At 40.4% G+C, this 16,708-nt stretch overlaps 1 pseudogene; it reads right to left on the reverse strand.

Annotated features, from left to right (window-relative positions):
- On the reverse strand, positions 1-14,580 carry LOC145441257 (uncharacterized; annotated as a pseudogene).
- Positions 14,581-16,708: the final 2,128 nt, after the last annotated feature.

The raw sequence follows: 16,708 nt of genomic DNA on the forward strand, positions 1-16,708 counted from the left end.
GAGAGAGAGAGAGATATGATATTCTTTCTCGCCTGCACCATCGAGATGCTTTGGCGACGGAGTTGCGATACGGCCCCATGAGGTCATCTAGTCTGCGCCCCCGTTTTTTTTCTCCTCCATGCTATCCGTGATTGCTGAGCGCCTAGCAGGATAGCTGCGGATACCATTTTTCGAGTCTTTGGTATGACCCGGCCGGGGATCGAACCTACGACCTACCGCTCGAGAAGCCGGACGCATAACCATTACACTATCTCGCTCGGTTAGTGAGTTAGTGAGTTGGCGTGTTTGCGCAGACTCTTGAAAAATTAGAGGGAACATTGCTCGTGACCCGAAGCAGCATTTACGGGTCAATTTCAAGTCATAGTAATCGGTGTCGAATGAATCACCCTATCTTATGTATGCCCAAATTGTTCGCGATCGTCGGTGATACTTGTCAGAGCAACGAGTCATTCACTGATTGTACATTACACGGATCCTCCATCGTTACATCGCAAATCAATTGACCGCTAACGAAAAGATCGCAGCCTACGTTGTTGTAGTAGGAGTAAATTAATCTAATAACAACGTTTCCGTGTTTCGTATGCGGCTCAGCTCTTACACGACGCTGTGCTCACCTTTAACAACACTCGCGCACAGATTCGATTGCCGCCGTAAAAATGGCGCCTAGAAAAGATACCCGTCAAGGAAATAAAAAGACAAAGAAATAGCTTCAAAAAAGGATCGACGAAAAACAATAAAATCGGAGAAGGTTGGTAGTTCGGGCATCCCCCATCAGAGGTCGGGAACCTTTTTCGACCGAAGAGCCATATCGGACCAATATTTTGAGATGTAACTCCCAGAGAGCCATACATGACAGACAAATGTTACGTCACAAGTGAATGTTCATGACGTATTGTTGGAACTAATATATGGGATTCGTAGTGTGCGCCATATGTTCTGCCCATATGCGTAGGGGGACCCAAACATGGTCACTAAAGCAGTACATGCCCACTACGGGGAGTGATTCATCCGTGACATGGGGTTAGAGGTAGGCAAGTGAGTTAGAGCGTCATGTCGCCAGGGATGTGTGAAGGAAAATTGTGAAATATTCAATGTTTGTTAGTGTTTTCTATCGAGGTTTAAGAATCATTAAATTTTGAGCAATTTTATTCCCAAAATCACCGAATTTTCGTAGTTATTGTTCGAAAATAAAGCTCGAAAGGAGAGGTACTGCACAGACGTACCAATCCCCATCCGTGATAGCGCGCGCGACTCATCGTAAATGGCTTATAATTTCGAATCCCTGATATTAATCATATTGTAATTGCAGCGCTGATGCCGAAAATGAAAATACTGAGCCACGTCTAAGCTATTCGGCGCAACAAAACGCTGCACTATACATTCCCGCATTTTTGTGGAGGTAGGTGCTAGAAATCTACCTGGATAGCTCGGGCGTTGTTTTTAATTTGAATTTGTAGTTTTAAATGGCACTTCCAAGGCATATTATATCTCGGCATTTTCCTACATTTTCCTATACAAGCATCGCCATCCCTGCTATTTTCTATGATCAATCAAGGCATCGTGCAAACCAGATCGATTTCACGAATGGTGTTAGTCGCCAACGCGACAGCAACTGAAATTTTGGTATTTTCAAAAGGGGGGTAACGAGCCCATAACCCTGGATACCCCACTGTTTTGACATTCCAAAGACATGTTTAGGCTGCCACGAGAATAATTATTCTGGCAGTCATGAGAATTAACTAACAAGTTGCTCAAATACTGACAAATTTGTCAAAAAGCCATATGTTATACCAAAAAGAGCCATATATGGCTCGCGAGCCATAGGTTCCCGACCAGCGACCACTGCCCTATCTGTTCATTACATCGCGTTGTGTGTATTCTATATCGCATTGTACATTGTGTGTCTGTCTTGGCACACGTTCACACCATCCCTAGTAATTAACCATTGAGTGATCAATATCAATTCAGACTATAAAGTGGCCCAATATATTCAAAAGTAGCTTAAATGCAAGATTTCCAACTTGTTGAATGGATTAGGAGTTACATTGGTGCTTGTGTTGTTACGAGTACAAATCCAACGGCGCCTAGAAGTAAGGAAGCTTTAAAACTTGTCTGAAACCTGAGATGGTACCGTTAACATTGAAAGATCTAGCACAGGAGTGGCCAACCTTTTCAGCTAAAGGGCCACACGAGATTTACGAACCACTGCGTGGGACACTTGACCGTTGATGACCTTTTGTAATCGTCCGATGAAGCGAACCGAATTAGGTAACGTTGAAAACAATACTGTATTACTATATGCATTAAATGTAATAACGTATATGTTCATGTCTTGGACGCGCCAAGCACGAATTTTTTTTCAAAGGTAGTGAATGAATTCGATCAATAATTACGTTTCTCACATATATTGCGGGTCACCTCAGTATAGCACTGTAATCATTGGACAGGGACAGGATTATTGGGCGCTAAGAAACATCAATAACGAATATTTTGGCGAGCCTTTGTCCATCGCTTTCTACAATCATTTCATCCGTGACGATATTACTGCGAGCACTCACATGAAGTTGCATGTTGGAAGACAAGTTCTCTAGTTGCGAATATTGTTGGACTCAATTCTGTAAATTATGCGGATTTTTAATGATCAGGAGGACTCCAATACTAAAAGCGAGGAATAGGACGGCAATAATTGCGCGAAATGCTAAGAAACATTTCAAGTCGAATAAATCTGCAACAAAATATTCTACTTTATGGTCAATTAGTCATATACGAACATCTACGAAAACTGTGGCTGGCCCATTGCTACGCCAATGCGTCGGAACTGATGTTTCAGTCGTCAACATCCGAAATTACGAGATCAGGCTAATCAAATTTGGGTAGGCCTTGCAATTTTATCTGGGTAATTATTTGTTTTGATGCTATAACTTTAATTTCGAGAATGACCTCGCGGGCCAGATAAAACGTTCTCGCGGGGTAAAGGTTGGTCGCCGCTGATCTAGCATGATGTTATTGTGGTAATTCGTTGAGATCATCTACTCTCCTATTTTGCTCACTGCATGTCTCATACACGTAACCGAAAATATCTCCGCATATCTGTACATACCCTTAATCCCTTGTGAGGAAATACGCAAGCTGCTATCTTCAAAGATCGGATGGAAGCACTAACCGTGTGTATAATCATAATCAAATTTTACTGAAGAAAAAATATCATTTTTTTCGCACAATCACTATGTGAACTATAATGATGACCACATATCCCCATAATAACTGAAAGGAAGGTCTTCACCCCCAAGTTACATTTGAAAAGTTATCATCATCCATCTAAAACAGTGTTTTCCAACGTGGGCGATATTGCCCTTTTGTGGGCGATTTTGAGAACAGCGGGTGAAAATACCAAATGGGGTGACTCGGGGATGATACGGGAAGAAAATATTGGAACGTCCAGTGAGATTTATTTATTCAGCACGGCCAAAAATGCGCGTGAAAACAGATTATTCTGCATGTGACACGAAAAAAAGGTTAACTCAACGGAAATCATGCGCGGAAACCGGTTATCTTAGCAGCTACTCGGTTAAATTACAATTTTTCGTCAATTCACCGTCCAAGATTTAGACCAATAAATGTCCGGTTTTTATACCCTCTTTACGGATCTCACAATAGGGGGGTGAAAATTTATGGCGATCTTGATAATTGGGCGACGAGTCGAAAAAAGTCCGGATTCTAAAACATCGACATTCTGTTATTCCAATATTTGTATTTGTGTGTTGTGTGGTTGAGACCAATATATTGTGAGTGTATTTCAAAGTTGCTTTAATTGAGCTCAAAAATATTCAGTGTGCTTGAATCGCATTTCATTGAATGAAATGTCGTTCTGTTGGCCGTGTACGCGTTCGACGTACGACGTCAAATGCATTACCGTCGAGCCTAGCACGCCTATTCACTGTAAATCAGGGTATATCAACACGCAGCCCGATGACCACACGAGACCTGATATCTAATTTCAACTTTCAGAAGAACGCTAAGTAAAACATTTTCAAATCCTGAAATTATTTTGAGTTTCAAAATATCGTTGTTGTTGTTTCAAGCAATACTCATGTGCCTAATGTAACTAATCCCTAAAGGCGGAAACGGCTTCAGGGATGGCAGCAGCATTCTCAGCAAAATCCGCGGATATAAATGGGCAATGGGCATATTACCATGATGGGCATATACCATGATGTGCAATTGCCAAGACACTGTCAGAACTGAGACGCTTAGAAAGCGGCTTGAGGCATCAACACAGGGTTAAGCTTTTCGGTTGGGGTAGTTTTTCAGCTAGAACCGCCTCTCGCGAGCCCAAATATCTCTTGCTTGGTTGCCGAAAATTGTTGTTAGGTATCGTGCGCAGCTCGTAGTTCAAAATGAAACGAAATTGATGATCATGATTTTTTTTGTCGAATTGTATTTCATTATTAAAATAAAAAAATTCTGTTCCCAGCATCTATGTCAAAGAGAACAGCGTTTCACTGAGGGAACGATTTAAAAACGTGGTTGCGAAAAGTGTGGCTTATTGTTTTTGTGTCTCGATATCTTGATTGTGCAGCCCGCGGTCTCTACGAAATTGCAAACGTGACCTGCGACCCGCTTTGAGTTGACGAACCCTGCTGTAAATGCATTTTCCTCAAACCTTTAGCACACGAATTCTTTGTGAACACAATGTGACCAGTCATGTAGAAGTTGTATTGATAAAAACATTTCCTCGAATTATGTGAAAGACACACTTTCCAATAGCGATGATAATTTCTAGTACGAGATCCATCTCAACTGAATTTCAGTAAATTGTCGCCACCTTATTTTTGTCATTCCTCGACACAGGTGAATGTTTTTCAACGAAATTCTTCGCACGTATATATATCGCACTCATACTCTTTCACTTCATCATGACTCTTGCTGTGTCTTGGATTCGGCATTGAATGCTGTCGCACGTACCTCACACATACGCATGACTATTGTCGATATTTCATCTCCGTATGGACGGAATAGTGACTTATAAGGCTAGACTTTTTCGTAAAGCCCTTTCCGCATATTTCGCACTCATATTCATTTGATTTTAGGTGTACCGCCTTTATGTGTGATTTAATGTACGATCTCAAACGAAATGCTTTACCGCAAATTTCACACCTGTGTTCCTTCTCTCCGTTGTGAACCGAATTGTGGGCTTTGAGTAGGTATTTATTACTGAAACCTTTTCCGCAGACATGACACACAAAATCTTTCGCGCCAGTGTGGGTCAAATGATGTTTTTTCAAATCGCCCTTTGCTACGAAATCTTTCCCGCAGACATGGCAATAGTAACCCTTCGTCCCGGCGTGATTCAAATAATGACGTACAAGTTGAGCATTTTGTCGAAAACGTCTTCCGCATATATGACACTCATGATTTTTGGCTGGTGCATGAATCAACGAGTGTGCTTTCAAATTACCCTTTAAAACGAAACCTCTCCCGCATATCGAACATACGTGATCTTTCAAACCGGCGTGAATCACATAATGGTAGTTTAATTGACCTTTTCGTCCGAAAGCTTTCCCGCATATGTCACACTCGTAATTCGTTGATCCGACATGCATAAAATAATGTGGTTTCAAATGACCCTTTTTTGTGAAACCTTTACCACATATATCGCACTTGAACTCTTTAAATCTGTCGTGACGTTTCATGTGGTTTTTCATGTCGTACATAGTGGTGAATGGTTTCGAACATACACCGCACTCGAACTCTTTCAATCCGAGGTGAATTTTCATGTGTCTTTTCAAATTTGATTGCCAGATAAATAGCTTCCCACATATATTACACTCGTGGTTTTTCTTTTCCTTGTGGTATGAATGATGAGATAATAGGGCACAACTCCTCACAAATCTTTTTCCGCATATGTCACACTCAAACTCCTTAACTCCGATGTGAATTTTCTTATGGACTCTCATGTAATACTTGCTCTTGAAGCACTTTCCACAGACCTCGCAAACATTGCCATTGCAGCCTTGACGATGTTGAAAATGGGGTTCCATCATTTTTACTTCGGTTGGAATACCTTGTTGCAGGAATGCTCATGCGATTCAATGTAGAACCTCTCCTTCGATGTACCCAACGAATATCGCGAGCAATACAGTTTGATGCTGTCTGTTGAAATCTAAAAATTATAACTGCATGGAATGCGGCACTTTGAATCTCAGAATATCACTGCTTTGCACAAAACATGGCCAGAACAGGTTACAATAGTCATGACGTCATACAGAGTCTAACATCGCCTGGTCGGCATGCACATCATCTCGCGTTAAAGATGCGGATTTATTTAAATGCTATTTTCAACTTGGCGACATCACAAGTAAGTGAACTTCTAAAAGGTGCGAAATGAAAGTGGAAGTAATCTATCAACGTGACTATCCGAGGCACGTTTACACGAAGCATTGCTAGCGCTGCGTAAGAGTTGGCTTCATAGAGGGGCATTGCTGCGTACTGTATCAAAGACAGTCGCCAGGTTTTGATTACCAACGCCTAGCTAGTAATAAATTCACATATTTTGATAGCATTCGTATCAGCATGTATTGAATGATGTTACATAAAACAGAACGATGTAATACTCCGCAATTTTGTGGTGTTTTGACCTGATTAAAATAATAATAAGCTGATACTGATACTGACGTAATAACCACAGTTATTAAATATTTACGAATTCGTCTGAGTATATTTGCTACACAATTGTAATTTGATAAGCTTTTTGGGCGCTGTGCTAGACTTCCACCTGCCATGACAAAACCGGACCAATTCAAGAATGTATAGGGCGATGTTCTATCGGGCTACTCCCGCAGCCATGATCAACAGTGCCGCAAACTCGAGTCTTCAGCATCTTGTGATTCAATACTTTGTTACTAAGGGATGTTAAATCCAATTTTGGTCGCGGGATGAAAAAGCGATCATAAATTTCAAACTCATTTGGGCCATGCACCGGAAAGGCGATTAGGTTTTTCGGATCAGCGCCACTCGTACTTACGTTCCAGTCCTCTTAAGGTTTAGCTATATTAATATTTATCTATCCAATATACGAGTTTGATGCTGTGACTGAAAATTCTGCAACGGACCAAAATGCAATGTCACCACAATGATATATGACAAGAATTGGCGGATATGCCTATGCACGAGCCGCATATCTAAAGTCTTTGTTTTAACAGAGCCGCAACGCAAAAATTCAAAAATGAGAATTCATTCCGTCACAATGAAATGTAGGCTATCGAATACAGTTTATAACTGTGTCGTTACAATGTGCGTCTTCTCTTAGGCTGCAAGGTGTTTGAAGTCACGCTGGCATGAAATCAACGCAGTGAGGAGCAGTGTTGGGATCAAGTCACTACCTTCGAGTCACGAGTCATTTTGAGTCATTGCACATTTTGACTCGAGTCAAGTCAAGTCAATCGATTTTCAAAGGTGACTCGAGTCAAGTCAAGTCACTCGATTTTTGGAGGTGACTCGAGTCAAGTCGAGTCAAGTCAAGTCAAGTCACGAGTCAAGTCACATTTCAAGTCAAGTTGCCTTTTCGATGTAGGCCTATGTATGAGGCATGATTACGTCATTGCAATTTGCTAGCTGTCTGAAATACAGTTTGAGTGGTCATTGGTCATTGATTCCGAACCGGAACGAATATAGAGTTAAATATACACGCAAGAAGGCGCTCTATCGCTCACATATACGTAGAAATGTTAAACTACGTAATTGCATAGCCTCAGTTTAAAGTTACCAGCCAAAATAGAGAATAGGGAAACGAATTGATAAGATGCAATACGTTACCCATTTACAAATAGATATGATACCATTCGAGCCTGCGCCAATGATTGAGGACTATATAAACTATATTCGACTTCAATTTCAATAAAACAATTGGTTTGACTAAGGTAAGATAAGAACAGAGAACAGAAATAGACATTTTGCTATTCTATTACTTCACCACTAGAGTTACGACAACGTAAGCTTTAAGCTTCGATCACTTCGTTTGCAGTCAATCTATTTGTGAGAGAACAATCGAGGCTAGGTGAAATGCACGCTCATTGAATGATTGGTCGCTCTCACGGATTACACAAGCGTTTCGCGAACAATCCGAACATATCCGAAATACAATGATTTTTATCGATACCGATTACTTGATGACTTGAAATTGACTCGTGAATTTTGCTCCGAGTCACGAGTCAATCCACATTTCTGATACGCCGAGTCAAGTCAAGTCAAGTCATTTTGGCAAACTGACTCGAGTCAAGTCAAGTCATGCGAAAAAGGTGACTCGAGTCTGACTCGAGTCAAGTCATGACTCGAGTCATCCCAACACTGGTGAGGAGCAGTTCCTTCAAGTGCTTATGAGCAACTTAGGGAAGAATTAAGCTCCGTAATATTCTTGCTCTCTAAATCTGTCTCCGGTGGGTAACTCGTGGCAAAGTTTTAGTGTTACGATTAGTAGCTTTTTAAATAATGAAATGACCTTGACCGATATGGACAGAGGCATAAATCCACTATCACTGAATGAAAACTCTTCTCATATTCTGCTTTAAATGTTCTATTTTCCTGTTCATACTAGCCTTTCCTTCAATCATCGATCAACGACATTATCTTGGCCAAATTCGACAGTTATTGCTAGCCTTTACAATACAAATGGGAGAGCTGTACTCACCACCAGCCAGGCCACTACCGTGATTACTTAATTATCAGGCACATTGTTAAACGCCGTGATTTATCATTGATGGATGACTAATGACCATGTACCATTTTTACGGGTGAATCATTTATGTGCACTCGGTTCAAGAACTCTATTGCAAAGTTCGAACCATGTAGTGTAGCGCCACCATCCAAGAAATTTTACAGTAGTGTTACGTAAACCAAAAGGAAAGAAACAACACAATACACATGTTGATAAAACGAGATGAAACGCGTAAATTTATAATCAGGTTGCACCTCTCTAGGAAAATAGTGAAACTCATGTGCAATCAGTAAAGAGCTGCAATCAAAGACTCGAAGAACCGTATTATCGCCATATTTCTGAACGTGCAAACGATAGCTGGTTACTAATCCTCACTGACACAGACAAAATTACATTATACTCGTAGGCACGGTGGAATCGCTAGACTAGTAAAATGTGACATAATGAATTAACAGACCGTGAATTTCGTGCTTCAGCGCAAACTCGTGAGAATATGAATTAACAGCGCATAGCATCTGCCTAATTACTGACAAGTTTTCAAACTGCAAATGCGAATCGTCTGTGATACCGCATAGAAACTTATCATATCAAAATACGAACAAATAAATCCTCTCATGCCTCAATAATCATAGCAGTATAGTAATATAGTATATACTACCAGCTTAACGTCATAATTGCTTGTTGCGATGTTATCTAAAAAGGGATATATTGAATGTGATACAAAATATATCTTTAGGATTATCAGAAATTAAACCAAATTAACTTACAGTAAATCGTGGCTCGGTATAATATATGCAGCCTTATTTGGCATGTGGTGCTCACACACATTCTTTGCGTCATGGTGACATGCTGCGTCTACAATTAAAATGCAACAATGGCGACTTGCAAATCTCAAATTATACATGGCAGAAAGATCAATGCATGATTTGACGAGGCCGCTAATTTTCCCCGCATACAACGAGAACGGCACATCCCTCTAATCACCCTATCAACTAAGTATTGTAAGAAGAGGCCAATCATTTTGATAACAGTAGTTATCGGATTTTATAGTGTGTTGAGACTGCGTAATCGTAGTCGGTAATACGTCAGTCTAGGTGCGATGTTTATGACTACAATAATCGAATCGAATCGACGAATTATTGTAATCACGCTAGCAAATTACTTTTATTGTTGGTTGTAATATCATTTTTATCACAGCTCCAGTGCGAGCCTAGTCTAGTCATTTAGGACAAAAACGAGTTAATTCAAATTCAAAGTTGAAGAATATTATTAGTAAAGTATTAGTAAAAGAATATTTATTGCTTGAGTTTATAATTTTTACATTATATAGCCTTCATTCATATTCTGATATCGTCTCCTTTACTTTTCTTTACTTTCTCATCATCAAGGACTTTGACAACACTTGCAAGTGAATACATTTTGATGCAAGCATCTGACAAGAGTCAAGCATAACCCGCTGATTCAGCCGATTCTTAGAGCTTTCAAAACTTCAACTATGTACTACAACCTGAGCCCAATAAGATAACACAAATTATAGTGTCACTGTTAAGCTTTATATTTGTATTCAATAATGATATATTCTTTCTGAAACTAGGAATCCGTCGCTACTTGCATAAGAGCCTATGCTTTCACTCGTTGAAAACAAGGCATATAGGCTACGACGGTTCCCTTCACAATGAAGCGATCATGCTTTAGACGTTTTTGTGAAGCAGCTGTTGTCTGTTCATCATGTATTTCGTACCTCAACATACCCTGAATTAATCCTAAATCATTATCTGTCAACCTACATACAATGCGCTTTCAGAATCGCCGCCGGTAGCAGACTCCTTGATCACCTACGCAGCAAGCTGCTGCTGTTGTGGTCATTGAAGCATAGCCGATTAGCCAATCAAGAGCCGTGGTTTCGTGATTGCCAGTCTTCTTGCCGTTCTATGGTAGGTGGCACGCCCATTCTTCGGTAGCTACTTTCAAACGCTTTGCACGAAATCTTAACGGCCTTCCTGTGAGCTTCTTTCAGGCTTAGTGTCGTTTTTTATCAATAATCTATAGAATAAGACATTACAACGGAGGATTCGTAAGATTTTCCAAATTATGGACAACCCTAATGTATATATATCGGAGTTTTCGGTTAGCACAAGGGTATTCCTTTTCGGCTTCTCGCTTTCTCGCCCTTCTTTCTTCTCGCAGCTGATCGTCCTGGCACACTTCTCGGGGTCGCGTGTTACATGACCTATAGCGTCATATGTCTTGGTGCGTCGTGGCGCAGTAAGGGCCGACGGCGAAGTCTCTATTCTCATAAATCATGCGTATTTTTGTTGGGGGAAAGGTACCCCAAATTCAAGATATATGACAATAAGAAATCGCGCGCAGCGCGGAAAATGTTTGAAAAGTTAAATGAATTTCTAAAAAATTTCGCTATAATTTATGATAATTCACGAAATAATTTTAGGCCTCCTTCGAGTTCGGCCCCCAATTTGAGGTTTGGGGTGCAGTAGTTAGGGTCCTGACTCCAATATAGCCGTTTTAACGCGCTATCGCCCCCCTATCGCTCCTTCGTTGTTTTCACCCCTTATCGTCCTTTCGTCCTTTTTGGACCCCTATAGCCCCATTGGGGACGATATCGCCCACGTTGGGAACCAGTGGTCTATACTGAAATTGCAAGCCCGGGACTCATCCGTGCCGACAACGGAGCATATCCATATCGAAAGATTTGGCCCTCCATCATCGGTCAATTTTATACCAAAGTTTTATGGCCGCTTATGATTTTTCACCGCATTTTATCAGCGGTTTGTTGGCCAAAACTTTGCATCTTCACGAGCCCCGACGCAGTAGGGGTGGGCCTCGAAACGAATGAGTCTCATAGACCTGAACTCGCTCGCTGCACACCCCTACACTAGTTCATCCCAAGAGTCTTCTACCAGTTTTTTCAGAAAAATAAGTCGGACAAATCTTATCTCGTGATAAAGCCATTATTTTCTGCGTGTATCGCTTATTAGCTACAGTACTCAACATAGTCACCTTATGAATATGTAAAACCGATCGCAGAATTTTTTGCATTAAATTCAAAAAATATATAAACAGATAGCTCTGGCACTGTGTCGATCCAAATTATACCCTTTGCGGTCCATAATTTATTAACCCTTGAACGGGTAAAAACTTGCAAATGTTAGTCTGTAATGATGGTATATTTACTACTATCCTCGTTCCTCGCGCTAATCGAGCAGTTATTACGAAACTATGATGATTGTTCAGCGAAATATAGCAGAAAGCGAATTTGACTTAATTTCTTCAGCCTGTCGTGGGCTCATGCGGGCTGATATAATGTTTATCTGCCACTACACCAGCTTCCATACCATACTTTTGATTACGTAATAATTATAGTGCGAAAATATTAATTCACCATGGCTTGTGGAGGCTACGATCAGTGGTGCTTCGTAAGTTGAACAAGCTTTTACAATTGCTTCGCCACTACAAAAGTTACACTGACCTTTAATTTCCTATTAGGTATATTTGAATTATTCCAGATCAGAAAAACTAAAAATTATTCATGAATTTCATTTGCACTTGATTCGGATTTTCATTCACACTATTCGCACCACCTTCATCATTCGAACTGCATTTTTTTTATTCGCACAAGTGCGAACCGTCACACAGGCTAAAAAGCACTGTAATAAAGCATCGATATTCTGTTCTTCCGATATTCTTATTTGCGTGTTGTATGAAACCAATATAGCCTACTTATTTAGGTGTTTTAGAGTCGTTTTGAATGAGTTCAAAAATAGTAGGCGCGCTGCCATCGGATCTCATTGAATGATATTTAATTTTGTTGGCCAATACGCATTCGACGATGTGTACGAAGTGACATGTATTCCTTCAAACCTAACACACCAATGGCGTATTCACTTCAACACGCGACCCGATGGCCGGATGAGCTGAAGCAGCTTCAGGGATGGCAGCAGCATTCCGAAGAAAATTAGCGGGTACGAATGAGCATATCGTATCGACGTGCAAAAGCCAAGACACTGTCAAGACTGATACGCTTACAAAACAGCATAGTGTATCACCATAAGATTAAGCTTTTCGTTGCGTTCATCTAATACAGTGTCTCCCTAGCGCTCGCCCCAATATCGATGCCTTGGTTGCCGAAAATCCATGTTACGTATCGTGCGCAGCTCACAGCTCAAAATAAAATGAAATTTATAATCACGATAATTTTTGGTCAAAAAGTATTTCTTTAATAAAAAATACTTTGTGTAGCTATGCCCGTAGCCCCTGTTAGAGACAACAGCGATCAGCTGAAATAAAGAGTTACAAACGTGGTTGTTAAACAAAGTGTGACCTATTTTGTCTCGATATTGCGATTCATGCGACCGGCGACATCGACCAAATTTCATGTGACCCGCGACCCGTTTTGAATTGGCGGCCCTTGCTGTAAATGCATTTTCATTAAACCTACGGAAAACCAATCTTCTGTACAAGTTGTATTAATCCAAACGTTTTCTCAAATTATGTAAAACACACATTTTCTGGCAGCGATGATATTTTCTAGTACGAAGATCAATCTCCACTGGATTGTTCATTGAATTGTCGTCTTCATATTTTTGCCGTGTCCATAATTTCTGAAATGGCGCACAAGTCGATGTTTTACAACGAAATTATTCGCGCGTATACATCTCACTCCTATTGTTCAACTGCATCGTGAATCTTGTTGTGTTTTGGATTCGACATTAGATGGTGTCACATGTACCTCACACATACGGATGCTTACTGTCGGTATTTCCTTTGCGTGTGGACGGAATGGTGACTTATGAGAGGAGACGTTTTCGTAAACCCCTTTCCGCATATCTCGCACTCGTATTCCTTTGTTTTCAGGTGTACCGTCTTCATGTGTAATTTAAGGTACGATCTTAAACGAAATGCTTTACCGCAAATGTCACACTCATGTTCCTTCTCTCCGGTGTGAATCGAATAGTGGTTTCTAAATAGGCATTGTTTACCGAAACTCTTTCCGCATACATGACACACATAATCTTTCGCGCCCGTGTGGATCGAATGATGTTTTTTCAAATCACCCTTTGCTACGAAATCCTTTACGCAGACATGACATCGGTAATCCTTCGTCCCGGCGTGAATGAAATAATGACGTTTCATGTCAGCATTGTGTCGAAAACGTTTTCCGCATACATGGCATTCGTGATCTTTGGCTAGTGTATGAATCAACGAGTGTGTTTTCAAATTACTCTTTAAAACGAAACCTCTCCCGCATATCGAACATATGTGATCTTTCACGCCGGCGTGAATCAAATAATGGTAGTTCAATTGACCTTTTCGTCCGAAACCTTTCCCGCATATATCACATTCGTAATTCGTTGATCCGACATGCATAAAATAATGTGTTTTCAAATGAACCTCTGCTGTGTTACCTTTACCACATATATCGCACATGAACTCTTTAAATGTGTCGTGGCGTTTCATGTGGTTTTTCATTTCGTATTCGGCGATGAATCGTTGGGCACATACACCGCACTCGAACTCGTTCAATCCGAGATGTCTTTTCATGTGTGTTTTCTAATTTGATTTCTTGGTAAACAGTTTTCCACATACATCGCACTTGTGGTTTTTCATATCCTTATTGGATGAAGTATGAAATAATTGGGTACTCCTTTGCGCAAATCTTTTTCCGCATATGTCACACTCAAACTCCTTAACCCCGGTGTGAATTTTCATATGGACTCTCATGCAAGACTTGGTCTTGAAGCATTTTCCACAGACCTCGCAGACATTGCCATTGCAGCCTTCGAGATGTTGAACATGGGGCTCCATCATTTTTAACTCGGTTGGGATACTTTGTTGCAGCGATGCTCATGCGGTTCAATGCAGTCGCAACTAATATCGCGAATGATAGATTTGATGCTGCGTGTTACAATCTAGAGAAGATAACTGCATGTAATGCGGCTTTTAGAATTTCAGAATATCACTATACCTTGCACACACCATTGAACAGAACAGGTTACAATAGTCATGACTTCATACACAGTCTAACATCGCATGGTCGCCATGCAAATCTTCTCGTGGCAATGATGTGGATATATGTAAATGCTATTTTGAACTTGCCGGCATCACAAGTAAGTGATTTTACTTCTAAAACCTTCGAAATGAGAATCGAAGTATTATGTAAACGTGAATACCAGAGGGCTGTTTACAAGTAGCATTGCTAGCGCTGCGCTAGTTGGCTTCATAGGAGGGGCATTGTTTCGTATTGTATCAGAGACACTCGCAAGGATTTCATTACCAACGCAAAGCTGTCTAGTAGTCCAAGTCAGTGGTTCTCAACCGCCGATCCGCGGCAAGTTTCCTACCGGTCCGCGGAGTATATCAGAATTTTATATCTTAATTCAAAATGAAAGAAGATGAACACTTATCCACTAATTAGTGAAATAAAACATCAGAATATAAATAGATACGGACGTATTTTCAACATTATGTCGCAATAGAGCAGTGGTTCTGAAATCGGCGGCGTGAAAGCATATTAAGTGGGGCGCTAAGTCGCCAGAGAGAAATGATGACATATCAGTATGTATTGAATGATATGTGAATGTGAATGTAATACATGCAATACGCAGTGCCGTGGTGTTCTGAAATGATTAAAATTATAACAAATTGATACTGACACTGACGTAATAACCACACAGTAATTGCATATTTGCGAAGTCCCAATCGTCATTTGATTAGCTTTTTGTCGTTCTGCTAGACCTCTACCTACCATAACAAAACCTTACCATTTCAAGAATGTATAGGACGATGTTCTATCATGCTAGCTAGGCCCGTAGCTGTGATCAGCATCGCGCCAAAACCTGAGTCTTCAGCATCTTTTGATTCAACATTTTCGTAATATGGGATGTTAAATCTAATTTAGGTCGCGGGATGGAAAAGCGATAATGAGTGTTAACCCTAGAATGCATACACGGAAAAACTTACGCTAATGCATAACAGGGGTCATTTTGACCCGTATTGCTATTACATGTGATTCTACTAAAACGACAATAAATATTTTTCTTCTTGTGCTTTCCTAAGATCTTCCATTGGTGTAATGATGACACATCTAGAGTTTTTGCTGCATTTTAAATGAACAACCGGAGAAAAACAGCGTAAAGAAGTCGGTAATAAAATCAAAGAAAAGTCCAGAACAGATCCACTACAAACAACAGCCTGATTCATTCACTGTACTTATTGCCTGTGATCATGGTTACGCTGTATTCTGGGCACACGGGTCTGCAACATCGGGAGCAACATTTTGCAAGTTTCTAATCCTTTGCGTCTGGACATAAGGAACATCGCTTTCTCTTCTGCAACGTGTTTGCTGTTTGCAGGGATGAACTTCGAAAACCTCACAACATCCTCTCTTGTGGCTCTATGGTGTTTTATTGTCTATCTTGTCATCATTTTGGGGCAAAATGAGGCAGTTAGAAAGATATGAATGAAACCTCGTTGCTTTGAACCTTGTCCACTCTTATAATCAACTTATAGCCTACTTGTGTGAATATGGATTATGCTTGTCTGAGTATGGTAATGGTAATGCATTTAGAGCTGCGATGTCGAGCAGATTGTAAATAAGAACTAGAGGCCATCGGCAGGATTGTCGTTTGCAAGTAAATGTTTGAACCATTTGGTCAATCAACTCAACACCAATCTTTGTCTGGTTATAAAATCTGATGATTGCAGGCCTCTTTTTTCAGGTATTTTTCTATTCCATTTGCTGCGGGTCAAAATGACCCCTGTTATGCATTCTCGGGGTATTTAGTGAAAAATGCATTTTTCTTGTCAAACGTAAAATTTTACCGAACAACTTTTTTCTCATCATGTATAAGTATAAAAGACTAACAAAGTCAATAAATTTCAGGACTCAATTCCCAATATGTGTTATGATGAATAGCTTCGTATGGGTCATTTTGACCCCTGTTATGCATTCTAGGGTTAAACTCATTTGGGTCTCGG

The sequence above is a fragment of the Botryllus schlosseri genome, chromosome 1, assembly GCF_051294905.1.
Source record: "Botryllus schlosseri isolate E-star chromosome 1, Bs_hap1, whole genome shotgun sequence".
NCBI classification, from domain to species: Eukaryota; Metazoa; Chordata; class Ascidiacea; order Stolidobranchia; family Styelidae; genus Botryllus; species Botryllus schlosseri.